The following is a 16525-nucleotide window of genomic DNA, read 5'->3' as shown; positions in this document are numbered from 1 at the left end:
AAAAAATAAAATAAATAAATTAAAAAGAAAAAAGAAGTCCCCCATCCAGCAGGAGGAAAGTAAAGAGAAGCTGGAAAGGAGAGAGTACTCAGAATTAGGTTTATCCTAAGGCAACAGGTGGGCATCAAGTGTTTTCAGTAAGGTGACAGGCTCACATGAGCTTTCTTTTCTCTGAGGTGCAGCTGTTTCCCTTCCCTCTTATCCATGTAACCATCCAAGATGATCTCTGCAAAGTTTTTAGAGAGCAAACAAAATGCATTATAGTCTCCCTGCCTTGCACCAAAAGCTAGAAGATGAATTTTTTTAACAAGCAATTTAGGGCTACCCTGGTGGCGCAGTGGTTGAGAGTCCGCCTGCCGATGCAGGGGACACGGGTTCATGCCCCGGTCCGGGAGGATCCCACATGCCGCGGAGCGGCTGGGCCCGTGAGCCATGGCCGCTGAGCCTGCGCGTCCGGAGCCTGTGCTCCACGACGGGAGAGGCCACAGCAGTGAGAGGCCCGCGTACCGCAAAAATAATAATAATGGTAATTTAATTATGGCTGTACTCAGAGGCCGAGATTGTTAGCGTCCTCCGAGAGGCAAAGCCAACAGGGGAGATGGGAAACACAGGGCAGGACCGACCGTGGGGGACGGCCCAGAAGTGCAGGCCCAGAGCAGCAGTGGAGGACCAACGGGGAAGCAGAGGGCATAGCTGAGACCACCCGCAAACCCCACCCTCCCCTGCTGCCCCAGGAACAGAAGTACAGCCCAACACGGGGCGACATATTTCCCAGCCCTCGCCTGCCCTTCGATGTGGCCGCCGCGCCGACTTCTGTTCAGTAGCTGGAACAGAGGCCGGGGTGCCGCCTGTCCGAGCAGAAGCCCAGGAGGGACCCGGTGGGCGTGTCTGCTCTGGGCTTTCCTTTCCTTGTGGCCCGAACATCTGTGCAACCTTGGAGGCCACGAGCTGCCAGCCTCAGGACCGTGACCCGTGTCTTAGCCTCGAGTGGCCTCATGGTCAGGTCACCCGTTACAGCAGCAGGGCGCTTCTCTCTGACTACTAAGTGCCGAAGGGCAGCAGGCCTGCACCATCCTGGACCCCATGCAGCACCCACGGCAGGAACCGAACAGCCAGCCTCGTCCGTATCCAGGCACGACTGTGCTCAGGGTGGTGAGCGGGGCTCAGATAGAAGGACCAGCTGGGTGACTCCCAGCCGGGGAGCATGTCCCATCCACCCACTGCCGGCTACACAATTTGCCGGGCCCCATGCAAAATGAAAGTTCAGGGATTCTTGTTCAAAAACATTAAGAATTTTAAGAAGGTGACAGGCCAGTAATAAACAAGCCTGAGCCCCACCGATGCAAGACCCCCGGTGACATGAGACACAAGTCACCGGTAGTGCCCTGCATCCACCCTCCCTCTCCACAGAGTCCGTGCCTGGGGACGTGTGTTGCCCAACCCCCCAGCGGGCTGCGCACAGGTGGGTGACTGTCCCCTGGGGTCTCAGCTGCAAAGATGAGCTCCCGGTCAACACCCACCACTCGTCCCAGGGCACCACAGTTGTGCCAGGAGGACCCGCAGGGCTCTAAAACAGGAGCAAAGCCACTGAAAAAACAAGCACACGGGAGAACTTCACTTAATTTCTCTCCTGAGTATTGAGTTGTGAGCAAGCTGCTTGGTGCCGCTGAGCTCACCTAGAGCAATATTCCTTAATATAGAATCAGGAACCGTCACAGGAGCCTTGGTGCGCTGGGCAGAATCACGGCCCCAAAGACGTCCATACCCCGGACCCCAGAACCTGTGACTGTGGCACCTGACACGGCAAAGAAGACTCTGCAGTGTGATTGGGGCGAGGACCTTGTGACGGGGAGAATAACGAAGCACCCAGGCGGTCCCAGCTCAGGTTAATCACCTTTCCCAGCCGTGGACAGAAGGCGATGCAGCGGATGGAGCGTCGCTGCCAGCGAAGCGGTGCAAGGGGCCAGGGGCAGAGGAATGCGGGAAAGGCAAGGACCCGAGTCTGCCCTGGCAGCTCCAGAAAGAACGCAGCCCTGCCCACACCTTGATTTTAGCCCCGTGAGACCGGCTTGGGTTTCTGACCTCCAGAACCGGAAGATGATCGATTCAGGTTGCTTTAAGGCGCCAAATTTGAGTTCATCTTACCGTAGCCGTATGACACCAATACACTTAGGGTAGCAGTAACCGCAAAAGTTGAAATTATTTTTCTTCCCCCGGATCCACTCTGTTAATGTGTGTCTGCAGTAGCCTTGGGGGCGGGGCATGATCAACGGGAAGATCCAGAGGGTGTAAGGGTTTAGTCCACTCTGGAACATTCTCAAATCGATATAAAAGGCCTAGAAAGCCCTTAGTGACCTTTAGTATCCTACCTCATGTGGGTTCTAAGGCAACAGAAGGTACATTTAAAGCTCGTGTTTGCAACGCGGGTGCCCTGCCTGAGGGGTGCCGTCCTTAGAATCGACAGTTTGAGGAGGAGACCCGGGGCGCTCGTGTTTGCTTGTTTGTTTATTATGGTGAAATATATACATAACATAGCAGTCTGTAAGTGCACAGTTGAGTGGCATGGGTCACTTTCACAATGTTGTGCAACCATCACCATTATCCCAACTTTTTCATCCTCCCAAGCAGCAGCTCTGTCCCCATTTAACAATAAGTCCCCATCCCCGCCCCCCAGCCCTTGGCACCCACCCTTCTCCTTTCTGTCTCCATGAATCTGCCTACTCCAGGGCCCTCATGTAAGTGGACTCATACACTATTTGTCCTTTTATGACTGGCTTATTTCACTTACCATACTGTCCTCAAGTTCATCCATGTTGTAGCATGTGTTGGAAATTTGTTCCTTTTTATGGCCGAATGACATTCCACTGCACGGATAGGCCACATTTTTTTTTTCAGTTCATCAGCAGATGAACATTTGTGTTGTTTCCACCCTTTGGCTGTTGTGTATAACACTGCTTTGAATGTTGGTATACAAGTATCAGACTTTCGTGTATTCAATTCTAAGGTATACTTAGGATTTGCTGGGGATGAGAAGGAAATTCTCACAAGAGGGCTTCTCAAAATCTCTCTCCACCAGCGAGGCTGCTGCCTGCTACAGTTGAGTTGGAAAGCTCCATGCCACGAGGACATCACGAGTAATATATCTACCACACCAAGTGGATATGAGAGTACAGATGTCAGAATTTAAGGCTGAGGCTAAATTGTAGCTGTCAAGGTCAATCCTACATGATGGATTTTCTAGCACCCTGTGAGAAGGGTAAATCTGGCCAGCTATTCTATTCTGGAGAGGGTATGGAAACCCATTGATTTGGAAATTTAGATGTTTCCCTTCAGTCAGAACTTTGCCCATTGTAACAGAGAAGCAGCATTTACCTTCAGGCCACAACAGCTGCATCTGACCCTCCCCCACCAACACCCTTCTTCTGGGCTGTCCCCACGTGGCCCCAGCAGAAGAGGCTCAGCCCCAGAGCTTTGCACGAGAAACACGCCTGGATGGGAGCAGGGCCCTGGATCCGACAGGCACACTCAGAGCACAGCATCACTCTTCTTTTTTCTTATCCTGAAGAATTTTTTTAACATAAGAATAACCCTGACTCAGAGCACAGGGAGATCAGCTCAGTGCTTTGTGTCCATCTAGAGGGGTGGGATAGGGAGGGTGGGAGGCAGACGCATGAGGGAAGAGATATGGGAACATATGTATATGTATAGCTGATTGACTTTGTTATAAAGCAGAAACTAACACACCATTGTAAAGCAATTATACTCCAATAAAGATGTTAAAAAAGAAAAAATAACCCTGACCCCAGGAGGTTTCAGGCCACGCCCAATGGGCTCGCCGGAGAGGGGCTGGAGGCGATGTCTGGGGGAGTGCGGGTCTGCAGGGGCTTCCGGCGGCAGGAACCCCCGGGCTTAGGCATCCCGTTGGATCACATGGGAAATGCGGTGCCTCCCCCTCTCCAGCCTTAGCTCCCTTCCCCTGGGGGCTGCGACCTGCGGCCTCCAGGCCCGTACCCCTCCCTCTCCATCCAGCACTCTCCCCGGCAAGGGGGGACGGCGCTGGGGAGGCTCGGGGGTCGGCAGGGCGGCCCAGGGGTGGCTTGGGGGGCTGCAGAGCAGGTGCGGATATGGGGCGGTTGGCAGATCTCGGGGTGGTGCGGCAGAGGCGGGCGCGGGGGGCGCGGAGGGGAAGGGCCCGCAGGAGCTGCGGGTCTACAGAGGGGGAGGCGCAAGCAGAGAGGGCGGGGGCGTGCTGCAGGGGACGCGGGGGCGACAGAGGGGGAGCAGCGGCGCACGGGGGCGCGCCGGGGGGGGTCGGCAGAGGACCCGGGGCAGCCGGGCCGCGGCGCCCAGGAAGCCGGCCCTCGCGCGCCCCTCGCGGGCCCCCTGCGCCCCCACCCCCGCGTCCCGCGCTCGCGGCTGCTGCCGTCAAAGCTGCCTGCGTCAATGCCGCTTGGTGACACACGCAGCTTTTTTTCTCCTGCTCCTTTTTCTCAATGAGAGGAGCCTAATGGGATTTTTATTATCAGACTCATAAATCAAACCGCCGGGGCCATCACGCCTGGCACGTGCTTAGCACCCCTCCTCCGCCCCCCGCGCAAAGGGGGGCGGAACTGCCTTTCCTCCTGTATAGAAAAGGCTTTAAATATTTCATCTGTGCGTAGCGAGGACCGCAGCTCTGCAGCCAGCACGGCTGGCGTGCCGGGGACCGCGGTGGAGCCGGCCCTCGCCATCAGTGGAAGCGTCTTTGCAGGGCTCTGGGTCCTGCGTGTACCACACACACAAGAACAGAGTAAAAACAGGATTTGCAGGCAAATGGGGGGCTCGGACCCACCGAGCACCAGTCCAACCTGCTGCTAAACGTCGTGTCGGTGGGAGCCGTTGGTGCAGAGTCCGTAGCTTCTCCTACCCGGCTTCTTTTGTGTGGGTGTGTTATTGACACAAAACAGAACACCAGCCGTGAATGCAAATCGAGGAGCAAAGACGTCAGCCGCAGAGCAGTCTGGACCGTCAGGAATCCTGCGTGCTTCTGCATGCTAATGCCCGGTGCACGCAGATTTCTAATACGATAAATAGGCACTGGTGTATCTAACCAAGGCCTGGAGGCAAACAAGACATCTGGGGAGCCCCTGGGAGCGCTGGAAGGTGGGCGGCCAGGTTAATCCCCAGGGGGTAGTCCCAGGAGCCCCTTCGGTATTGCCATTGCAGGTTCGACCACAGGCAGAAGCCCAGCAACTTCACAGGCGGGCCCAGGGACCAGAGCTAGTGGGGTAGGGACGCTCAGGGGGGATATGCCGGCTGGCTTTCGGACTGGACCAGATGCAGAACTGAGCTCCACCTCCGGGAGCCACCCTCAGCAAGAGCTCCTATTCAGGCCTGTCATCCACAAAGAACCCAAGAGCCTCCGCAAGCAGGTGATCTGGGCACTCCTTAACCAGGTCTCCAGGAGCTTCCCTGACAGAACCGCTCTGTCTCCTGGGTCTTCCCTGGGCCACACCTACCCGCTCAGAACGAAGAGCAAACTGCCTTCAACGAAAAGTGAGCGTTCAGAGCACAGCGGCCTTGGAATAAAATAGCTATAAAGAGTGTGGCCTAATTTGTTGTAAATTCATAATAATTTTAACCCTCTTTCCCCCAACCTGTGGCCTCCATTCCTCCAAATTCCTTCAATGGCCATAAATAACAACCAGGAGCAGAGTGGTTGTGTCTGTTCTTTCCAATTCCAGACCTTTCTCATCTTAAAACTGCAGCAGTCCCAGCTGGAGACCCCGGCTGCACACTGCAACAAGGGAGAGGCTTGTCTGCTTGCCTCTGGTCACTGCTGTGCCCAGGTGGATGGCTTCAGCCAAGCCTTCTCTTTCTCCCTGCATTTTTACAGCAGAACAAGCTCTCTGCATGTGTGTGAACTTCCTTCACAGGAGTTAATAGGTCAACTATTGCCAGCTAAGGGAGGCGGGTTTTGAAAGAGGGATCACAGCAAGCCCTTGGTTCCCCACAGTCTTTCACTGCAGCGAGCAGAGAGGGAAACAAAAACACTGAGGAGAGAGCCACCTACAGAGGACTCAGGAGCAGCTGAAGGAGGGACACCAGGGAAAGAAAAAGGAGTACTTACAGCTTCGTTTGCATCATTTGGATGTAACCCACAGATGCCCAGGATGACATCTTTTACACTGAATGTGGTACCCAGAAATTTGGGGTGCACAACAAAAGAAGAAATTGGCATGAAGACATTGTAGCCTTAGGACACTGTCTCAAATATAACCTCCATCGTTTCAGTGTTTAAGCCCATATTCTGATGTGAATAATATCTCTGCACTGCAAGAGTAGGTTAGGTGCAATAAATATAAAACCTATCCTAACTTGTGGATTGATGGACTTCAGAGGAAGATACCAATAGGCAGCCTGCATATTGCACAAAATAAGTTAAATTTGGTCCTACTGCAAAACGATTTCGATACACAATTCGAGCAGCGGACATAACGAATGCCACCAGAAAATTATTCGCTTACTTTTTGCATCCAAAGGAGAGAAATGATACATTCTGCAAATACGTGAAGATACAGACGTAAATGGATGCCAGAGAGGAGAAAGGGGAGTAGGATCTGTTTTGAGGGGAGGAAACGCGCCCGGTAAGGGCAGAGGAGCGGGTCCTGCCACTGACATTCACCAAGGACCGGGTGGGGTGGGAGGCGCCTGCTAGAGGCTGGCTCCGCCCATGCGGTTCCCGAGAGCTTCCCGGGCGCAGCTCAGATGCCAGCCGTGGAGACTCGGACACACCCTGCCCTAAGGGGCCGGGCGGAAGCGGCCACCGGGTGGAGAGACCCACCGAATCGGCGCCGAGCTGCAAGGCCTCCTCACGCTGTAGCACAGACTACGAAATGGCGGGCGAGTGGGCAGGGCGCCTTGGTGCGGTGTGCGCGCCAAGGCACCCGGGGACGCACAGTCAACCGACGTCGTTTGCAGCCCTGCCCTTAGGGGAGGGAAAGCCGAAATGAGGACTGTGCTCTGTACGTTCTACAGCGAGATGTTAAATGCGCCGTCTCCCATCCTGTCCCTTCTGGAGGACTGTACAGTGTGTGCGTGTGTGCGCGCGCACGCGTTTGTAAGTACATCTTTGCGCATACACGCTCACCAAAGCAAGCAGTAGTCCTGTATAGAAAACGTGTACTGCCTGAAATTTATTTTTCAGTGCATACGTATCCTTTAGATATTTCAGTACACACTCTACAACTTCATTTTTATCACACTCCGCGGTGTGTGGAGGGAGGGAACACAGGAGCAAGATACGTTAATTTGCGCGTTAGGCAGTGGGCTGTAGCTCGGCTGACGTCTGCACCTCGTGCTTTGCTCCGCTGCCACCAAAGTGACTGCAGGTCCCAGACACTGCAGTAATACACATGCGCCGCTGGCTACGAAATCCCCCACCTTACCGTGGCTTTAGCTACGTACTCTTGGTATAGATAGATAGATAGATAGATAGATAGATAGATAGATTTTTTTTTTTTTTTTTTTTTTTTTTTTTTGCGGTACGCAGGCCTCGCCCTGCTGTGGCCTCGCCCATTGCGGAGCACAGGCTCCGGACGCGCAGGCTCCGCGGCATGTGGGATCCTCCCGGACCGGGGCTCGAACCCGCGTCCCCTGCATCGGCAGGCGAACCCTCAACCACTGCGCCACCAGGGAAGCCCCTCTTGGTATATTTTAATTTCATTAGTGGAAAGGAGGAGGAAAAAAAAAAGGAAATATTAAAGGACTTTAGGATTGTGTCTTAAAAATGCTTTTTCCCGTGTGAAAGATTGACACGGTAAGATTAGAGAGAGATTTCACGCCTGAAAATGTTCTCGCTAAATGGAGTGTCAAATTGAGTTCTGTGGAATTGTGTCAGTATTTCTTCCCGAGAAGAAATAAATCTCTTGATGGTACTGCTTCTCTTTTCTTTGTATATCAGTGTTTAAAACTATGTGGAAAAAAAATTTTAATGTGTTGTCAATCCTTACGTGTTATTCTTCTCAATTATTTTTGAGGGGCTTCACCACTTAAGATTAAGTGTGATTACATTTGCTTTCTAATGTATTTCATTGTGTAAAGGTAATGGGAGATATGAATTAAGCACAAATGGTCACAAATGAACCATAATTAATATCTGCATAGTTCTTACAGGTTGTAAGGTAACAGCAGTGGGAAGGCTGTCGATGCGGGCACACGGGGGCCTTTCTGGAAGGATCACGGCGACTACTCTGAGCACTGCTCGTTGGGCCTGGGTACGCGCGGATTAATTACAGGGTTCATTCATGCTCTTGAATAAGTAGGGGCAGCAGATGTTTCCTGGAACCTTGAGGAAGTTTCCAGAGGTGGAGCCAGGCAGGTGGGGAAATCACTCTGCAGAAGGAAAGCCAAGGTGTTTGGTGTCTGTCCTGGGAACCATTAACAGATGACAGCGAATGAGCATTGATCGGCTTCCCAGGGCTGCTGTAAGAGAAGGGCCGCAACTGCGGGGAAACAAGTGTATCGTCTCACCGTTCTGGAGGCTGAAGTCCGAGCTCGAGGTGGGGGCAGGGCCGTGCTCCCTCTGAGACCGGGTAGATCATTGCTGGCCTCTTCCAGCTTCTAATACCTGCCTCTGTGGTCACATGGCCCGCCCTCTGGGCGTCCTCTGCTCTTCTTAGAAGGACACCAGTCATATTGGATTGGGACTCACCCAAGTGACTTCACCTTAACTTGATTACGGCTGCAAAGACACTATTTCCATATAAGGTCACAGTCACAAGCACGGGGGTTAGGACTTCAGCATAACCTTTCAGAGGACATAATTCAACACACAGCTGATGTTTTGGGGTTGCACCATTCGGATGGCAACTAACTCAGTCCATGAGGAGCTGGTCCTGAGTTTCTCAAAAGACGAAACTAAGAGAAAGAGAGGGAATAAGTCGGGAGTTCTCACACTGTCTGGGTTACAGTGCTTCAAGCCTGATGGCGTTAGCAGCCTCAACAAAAACCAGGTGAGCGCTAGCAGCTACAGGGATACCTGATCCTGGGCAGGTACTGACGGGGCGACGAAGGGGCAGACCCGCCGGCAGTGAGGCTGGCTTCTCAGACACCCGGGAGGACTTGGGCACAGCAGAGCCCACGCCAGGGGAAGAGAGGAAGAGAGGGGACCTGTGGGTCTGCGGGTCCTAGTGACTCTGGATGCAGGCTCAGCGCCAATAGCTTAACCCGTCTCCGCCCTTGCCCCTCCAGTCCTTCTCCGGTTGGTGAGATCTGGGGAAGCAGGAATGACCATCCGTATGCTGGGCACAAATTACCCAGATGAGTGGCTGGATCTTTTCGTTCATCCTGACGTGTGCCATGTCGTGTAAAGACTCATGCGTGACTACGTTGTGTGTTAGTCTACAGAAATAACTCACAGGTGAAGTCCAGCCAGGCCAGTGATTTCCAGCTGTCTTCCACAGAATCCTAGAGCTGGGAAGAGGTGCCCTAAGGAACGCTGCAGGGATAAATTTACTTCTCTAACTTAGATAGTAATGTTAAACTGTAAACTTTAAAATTAAGTTTAAGAATTAAAGTGATTCTAAAAATAAAAGTTATAAGAGCAAATAAAAGCTTATTTTTAGATTTTTATAAACTTTTTGGTTACAGTCAATAGATTAACCTTATCACATATAGTAAGTGCTCCAAGGGCCAGATTAAAAAAGAATTTATCTGAGATATCAGCGGATGCACAGGGCAAAAACGACATTTCAGTTCAATTTCAGGTTAGCTAATTATCAACAAACAAAACAAGAACCTTCCAGAGAACAAAATACAGTCCACGGTTGATTTTTTTAAATGTACGACTAAAATCATACTTATTCGTGAGACACTTGAAGCTCTCCTACTAAGATTAGAAATAAGGCAAAGATGTCCCCTCTCATCATGGTTTCAACAGTGTCTTGGAATTGACTTTTGTCCATTTGTTTTCTTCCAGTTTTGTTGAGACATAATTGACACACATCACTGTAAAAGTTTAAGGCGTATGACATAATGACTCGACTTACATATATTGTGAACTGATTACCAAAGTAAGTTTAGTTAATATCCATCATCTCTTATAAATACAAAAAAAGGAGGAAAAATGCTTTTTTCATTGTGATGAGAACTCTTAGGACCTACTCTCTTAACAATTCTCCTGTATAACATGCAGCAATGTTATCTACAGTCATCATGTTATATATTATATTAATACATTACATCCCCAGTACATATTTATCTGATAAATAGAGACTTTTGTCCATTTATCTGAAATTTTAGAGAGGAGAAGTCCAACTACTGCAGGCAGATCAGGGCTTGCCCGGAAGTGGAGGACTGGTTTATTGCAGAGAGAACTTTGGGGGGTAATGGAAGTATTCTATAACTAGATTATGGTGGCAGTTATACTGTTGTATTCATTTGTCAAAACTAATCAAACTGCACACTTAAATGGGGTGTGTTTCAGTGTGTGCAAATTATACTTTAACAAAGTGAAAGTCCACTTAAACCGATTCCTATAAAAAGAAGAAATGCGAAGCTCGAGACACCAAGCAAGCCAAGCTCTAAAAATCTTGCCAAGTGACAAGTGGTTCCCCCATGGCCATAATGGTCCTTCGCCCAGCCAGGGGGTGCTGGCGGGGATGGTGGGAGCTCTGCAGAAACCATCCCGAACTCAGATTACATTAAAATTCCTGTTTAATGGAAGAGAAGGTCGGTGCTGGTCGGTGGGCAGCGTGCTCAAATCAACAGGAAAAGCCAGAAACCAGACACGAGAACCCTGGTCCTCATCCCCATCCTTATCCTGGTTCTCCGCCTTACACTGGGCTCCGGAGGTCAGGAGACAAGTCGGAAGCACTGAATGGCCCAGCGCCCGCCTCCACATGGGGCCTCTTTCTGGCCCTGCCTCCGATCGGCCTCCAAGTCCTGGAATCTGAGCCCAGAGGCATTGGGAGGTTCGGGGAGAGCTGAGTCAGCCCACCGCCCCCTCCAGGGAAAGCTGCCCGCGGCTCCTCTTTTCAGAGTCATTTTTTACGGTTTTTTTTTTATACCTTTTATACCTTCGGGCATCCTTCACTGCAGGGGCGCCAAGCCACTACAGAGCAAACATATGAAAAATTCACATCCAACATTAAATATATATGGGTTTAGCTACATTGCGGGAAACCAGCTGGTATAATGTTATATTCTGTGGACATTTAGTTAAACATTTATTTCAAATTTTCTGTGTTTTTCCCACCACAAATTGCAGACATTTTTTTTCCCTCTGTAGTTCTTAAAACTTTCAAAAACTCTAGTACAGTAGGGCCTCTGTGCCCACCACGCCTAACGTATAAAATGGTCTTTCCCTTCACATACCTGCTTCTGGCTGTCTGTTTAGACTATTTTTTTCTTTAAAGTTTCCGTTTCCATTAAAGAGAGCTCACCCAGAGCACTGGGTACGTGGGCAGGGCAGGTGGGCTTGTCGCCGGCCCCTCCAGGGTGGATCAGGCCAGTCGTGTGGGCGTCTGTCCTGCTCACGTGTGGAGCGTGCCGGCCAGGTCTGGGCTGGCCCGGAGCTTCTGCCTCTCTCCCCAGCTCCGGGTGATGCCCCTTGTCTTACGCTGGGCTCCTGTCTAAGTAGCGATTGAGTTCCCAGAGCAGCTGTCGGGAGGAGGAAAGCCCGAGAGGGCCGAGAAGAGTGAAACCAAGGTGTGCTCTCAGGGGGAGGCCAGCTTCCACCGGAGCGCAGGGCGCGCTGGAGCAAAGCCTCTCACTGCCCTCGGCAGGGGGAGAGCTCCCCACCCTCGCGGGGCAGCTCTCCCGAGGGGCAGCTTCCCGCCACTCTCAGTGGACTTTCCCAGCGGCGGAGCCCCGGAGAGCAGCCTGGGAGGCCCCCAGCTCCTCTTCCCCGGGCTGCCGGTCCCGGGACCCCACTGCGCGCAGAGCTCTGGTTCCCAGCGCCACGGATTTCCAGGATCCACCCCCCGGACAGAGGTCATTTCCAGAAACTTCCCAGGGACTCCAGTCGCGGCCAAGATTGGGACGCACTGAATTTTAACTGAGGTGTCATTGGGCTCTAACTGTCGCGCGGCAACGAGCATCTGCGGACCCTTCCTCGCCTCCTCTGGGCTCAAGGATCTCGGGGTGTTCTCCCCCCTCACCTACGCACGCACCCACCCACCCAGCGCCGGTGCTCAGGGCCGCTCACACTGGAAACCACAGCCGCAGAGCCTGGCCTGCGACCTCAGCCGGCAGGAGACATGCTTTCCTTCTGTCACAAACTTTGCAAAGCGGGGCTCTTTGCCACAGCGGTCACGCAGAGTTTTTAGTGAAATATCTGTTCTGGTTTTTCCGTCATCCCCAGCCTATTGGCAGATGACATCCTGGTGGTGGGGGAAATGGGCCGCATTTATCCAAGTGACGGTGTTCTCAGGATCTCCCCTGTTCCCACACCTCCTATGGCTGGTGAGGACTAAGGACCAAGGCCTCCTCTCTGGGGAGATTCCTCAATCTCTCCTGCAAGTAAAGTCCTGGCAGCCTTTGGGTCGGTTCCTCAGACGGAGGCAGCTACTCAAGCCAACAATGAGAAAGTCCGAGGACTTCCCTGAGGGCGCAGTGGTTAAGAATCCGCCTGCCAATGCAGCGGACAGGGGTTCGAGCCCTGGTCTGGGAAGAACCCACGTGCCAGGGAGCAACTAAGCCCGTGTGCCACAACTACCGAGCCCGCGAGCCACAACTACTGAGCCCGCGCACCTAGAGCCCGTGCTCCGCAACAAGAGAAGCCACCGCAATGAGAAGCCCACACACCGCAAGGAAGAGTGGCCCCCGCTCGCTGCAACCGGAGAAAGTCCACACGCAGCAATGCAGCCAAGGTAAGCCCATGAGCCACAACTACTGAGCCCGCGCACCTAGAGCCCGTGCTCCGCAACAAGAGAAGCCACCGCAATGAGAAGCCCACACACCGCAAGGAAGAGTGGCCCCCGCTCGCTGCAACCGGAGAAAGTCCACACGCAGCAATGCAGCCAAGGTAAATAAATAAAAATAAAAGTAAACAAAAAAACAAGAAAAGAAAGCCCATTTGATTGGATTCCTTGCTCTGGTTCGGGAAGTGACATGATTAGGTCCCCTCCTCTTTCTCCCTCTCATGCTTTTCACCAGAAAGAACAATTCATCTAACACATCCAGTGTTAATTGTGGGTGCTTTGGGGTAAGAAGATCGTGTGTGTGATGTGCGTGTGTGTCCTTTCCACTTTACACACTTCGGCACCCGTCAGATTGCTTACAGGGCAGACAATGAGCACGTGACAGAGATCGTCTCTAATCACAAGGGCTAAGTTGAGAAAGGCTGGGTGTTAGGCCTTTATTGACGTCTGCATGAAGGTGGATATGAGTCAAGTTTCATGAATGACCTGGTTCTAAATTTTTCCACGTGTGAGGGGAAAAATAATAGATCTTGTAAACATTTTCTTCTGTATTTAGCCTGTTCCATTAGCTACAAAAATCATAGTAGATGAAAACCTGAGAGCTTCTAATGAATAGTTAGGACATTTTAGTTTACAGGTATCACCTAAAATGAACAGTCTTGTGTGATAGGAATTATTTGTATATCAAACTACTGAGTATATTGTAGGCTACATGTGGTTTCTCCAGACACTCTCAGAGAAAGACCAAGAAAAGCAAAGAGGGTATTGGTCTCATGCATTTTCCAAATTATAGCAAAATGCTAGGGCTGTATTCAATGCTGATTATTTCATACAGAGTAACTCAAAATTCAGGTCTGTTTTTTACAGATAATACAAGCATGTCTGAGTAACAAGATGAAACGTGAAGATTCACCTCTTATCATATTAATCTCATTGATGTCGACATCAGGTTGTATATTTAAGGTTAGCAAAATCTAGAATTTATACTTTAGCTGTCTTTACTCATCTGATATCTGATGATTACTAACACTGTACCCCGCTTTGGTGAAGATAATAAGCCCAGTGACTGTTACTATCAGATAGCAACAAATTATCTTCTGTAGACACGCCTGAGATTGGCAGGGCAGTGCAAGGATAAGAGCACTGGGCTGACTTGAGTGGCCTGGAGTTTCATCTCACCTCTATCACTCACAGCTGGGTGTCCCATGTAATCACATCATCGTTGAAGTTTAGGTCCAGGCCAACTGTGAGTCCACTTTCTAAAATCCCATGGCATTCTTGTCTTGAGAATGTAGCTTACTGAAGGCTGATTCAAAATAAATTTCAACTCAAAAGGACAGAGTTTGATAGAAGCAAGTAACTGTAACAAGTCTAGAAATAAAACATAACATCCAACCCATATGGATGCTTTCCTTAACCATTCAGACCATAAGATGGATGCCCACAAGATGTAAACGATCCAGCATTTACACATAGAAAATGGCCCTGAGGCTAGAATAATGAAAAAAATTTAATGCCTGAGATCCCTTAAATTTTTTAAGAGCTGAATGTTGATAGACAGTTCTCTGTGGGTCTTTTGTGTCTCTGAATGTCTTGCACAGGAGGCGCTGACTGCGTTTGTTTTGGACAGCTTTTCAAGGATGTTTGTATGTGAACAGCCTTGGGAAACAAAGCTAGAATCTTTGTCCCCGGCAAAGAGCAGGCGTGCTTAGCATCCAGTGTAAAAAAGATAATGTCCCCTTCCCGGCAAACGGCACACTTGCCCATTACATACGTTTTACATTTCCTAAGTCAGGGTTCTTCTCCTGGACTACAAGCAACTGCAAATTAAAATGTCCTCTTTGGGTTGCCTAATGGGAGTTGGGGTTTGGGGGTCTGAGCTACTGGCTGCAGCTAAAGCTGAGAGTGAGAAACCACCTTCATGTTGACCAACACCCATGGTCTGGGCAGGCTGACGTGTTAGCTTGTAAGTAGGGAAAAACTCAGAACCCACATTTCTCAACTGAAGGTTGAATTTTCAAAGCATACCTCTAAGAATCACTAAAATTGACAGTGATAATGATTAATAGGTTTCTTCTTCCTGGTAAGTTTTCAAATATCCGTGCCTTTCTGAGATTGATGTTATAAGTTGCTTAATTCTTTGATCCTTCATCTCCTCATTTATAAAATACGAATAATGGTATGATCCTCATAGGAGGATTGAGTGAGACATCACATGTGGAAACACCCAGAAAGTGACTGAATATTACAGACACTCTATTTTCATTTGTGGATTTTGAATTTGAAACGTCATCAAGATTTGTCAAAGATCACAGCAGGAAAAAGAGATGAGATTACTTTTCAACCCAGAAAACTAAAAAGTTAAACAAAACGTAATTTCCATTTTAAAAATTAACTTAAAAGATATTAATTGTTTAAAGTAAAAGGAATAAAAATATATTCTAGGGTTTATAACTCATGAAGAAGTAAAATGTATCAGAACAGAAGCAAAGAGGACAAGGATTGGGAAAAGGAAGTAAACAATCATAAGTTCCTTCCAATATGCATGATATTATACAATAAGTAGTATAAATGTTACCTGAAGGTAGATTTGATAAATTTAAGATAAACAGTAGACTCCAGGACAACCATATACACACAAAAGAAATAACAACTAATAAACCAATTATGGCAATACAATTGAATTGTAAAAACCGTCACTACAAAAGAAAACAGGAAAAGAGGAAAATAGACAAATAATAGATGGAACAAATCAAAAACAAAAGCAAGATAACAGATTTAAACACTAACATATTGATAATCACAGTACATGTAAATGGTCTAAACCAGGGATTTCTGCCAAGGGCCAGATCGTAAACATTTGGCACTTGTGCACGCAATATGATCTCTGCTGCAAATACATAACTCTGCTCTTGCAGCAAGAAATCAGTCATCGACTTTCCACAAATGAATGGGTGTGGCTGTGATCCAACAATATTTATTTACAAATCCAGGTGGTGGGGTTTGCGGCAGGGGTCATAGTTCCCGGTCATCTGGTCTAAACAGTTCAATTAAAAGGCAAAGATATATATATATAAAGACACTGAGAGGCTAATAGTAAAATATTGGAAAAACATGTATTATTAGAACACCAATCAAAAGAATGCTGAAGATAAACAGTAGGCAAAGTAGATTTCAGAACAAAGAATATTACCAAGGATAAAGAAGGACATTTTATAATGACAAGAGGGTCAATTCATCATGAGGACCCACAGTGTTAAATTGGTTTGCACTTAACAACATACCCTCAAAATATTTAAAGTAAAATTAAACTGAAAGGAAAAATTGACAAATCTGTAATTATCACTGGAGCTTGCAACCTCCTTCTCTCAATAACTGACAAAACAAGGAGACAGAAGATTAATAAAGACATAGGAGTCTTAACAAGCGCTAACATCAACTTGTCTCAACTGACATCTGCAGAAAACTGCAAAATGCACGTTCATTTCAGGTGAATGTGGAACATTTACCAAGACAGACCACGTTCAGGGCCAAAAAATAAGTATCCATCATAAAAGGATTGAAATCATACAAGGTATATTCTCTGAAGAAAATAAAATTAAATTAGAAGTCAATGACAGAAA

The sequence above is a fragment of the Physeter macrocephalus genome, chromosome 10 (genome assembly GCF_002837175.3).
Source record: "Physeter macrocephalus isolate SW-GA chromosome 10, ASM283717v5, whole genome shotgun sequence".
In the NCBI taxonomy this organism is placed as follows: Eukaryota; Metazoa; Chordata; class Mammalia; order Artiodactyla; family Physeteridae; genus Physeter; species Physeter macrocephalus.
The sequence above is the reverse complement of the archived record's forward strand: the minus strand, read 5'-3'. Positions refer to the sequence as shown.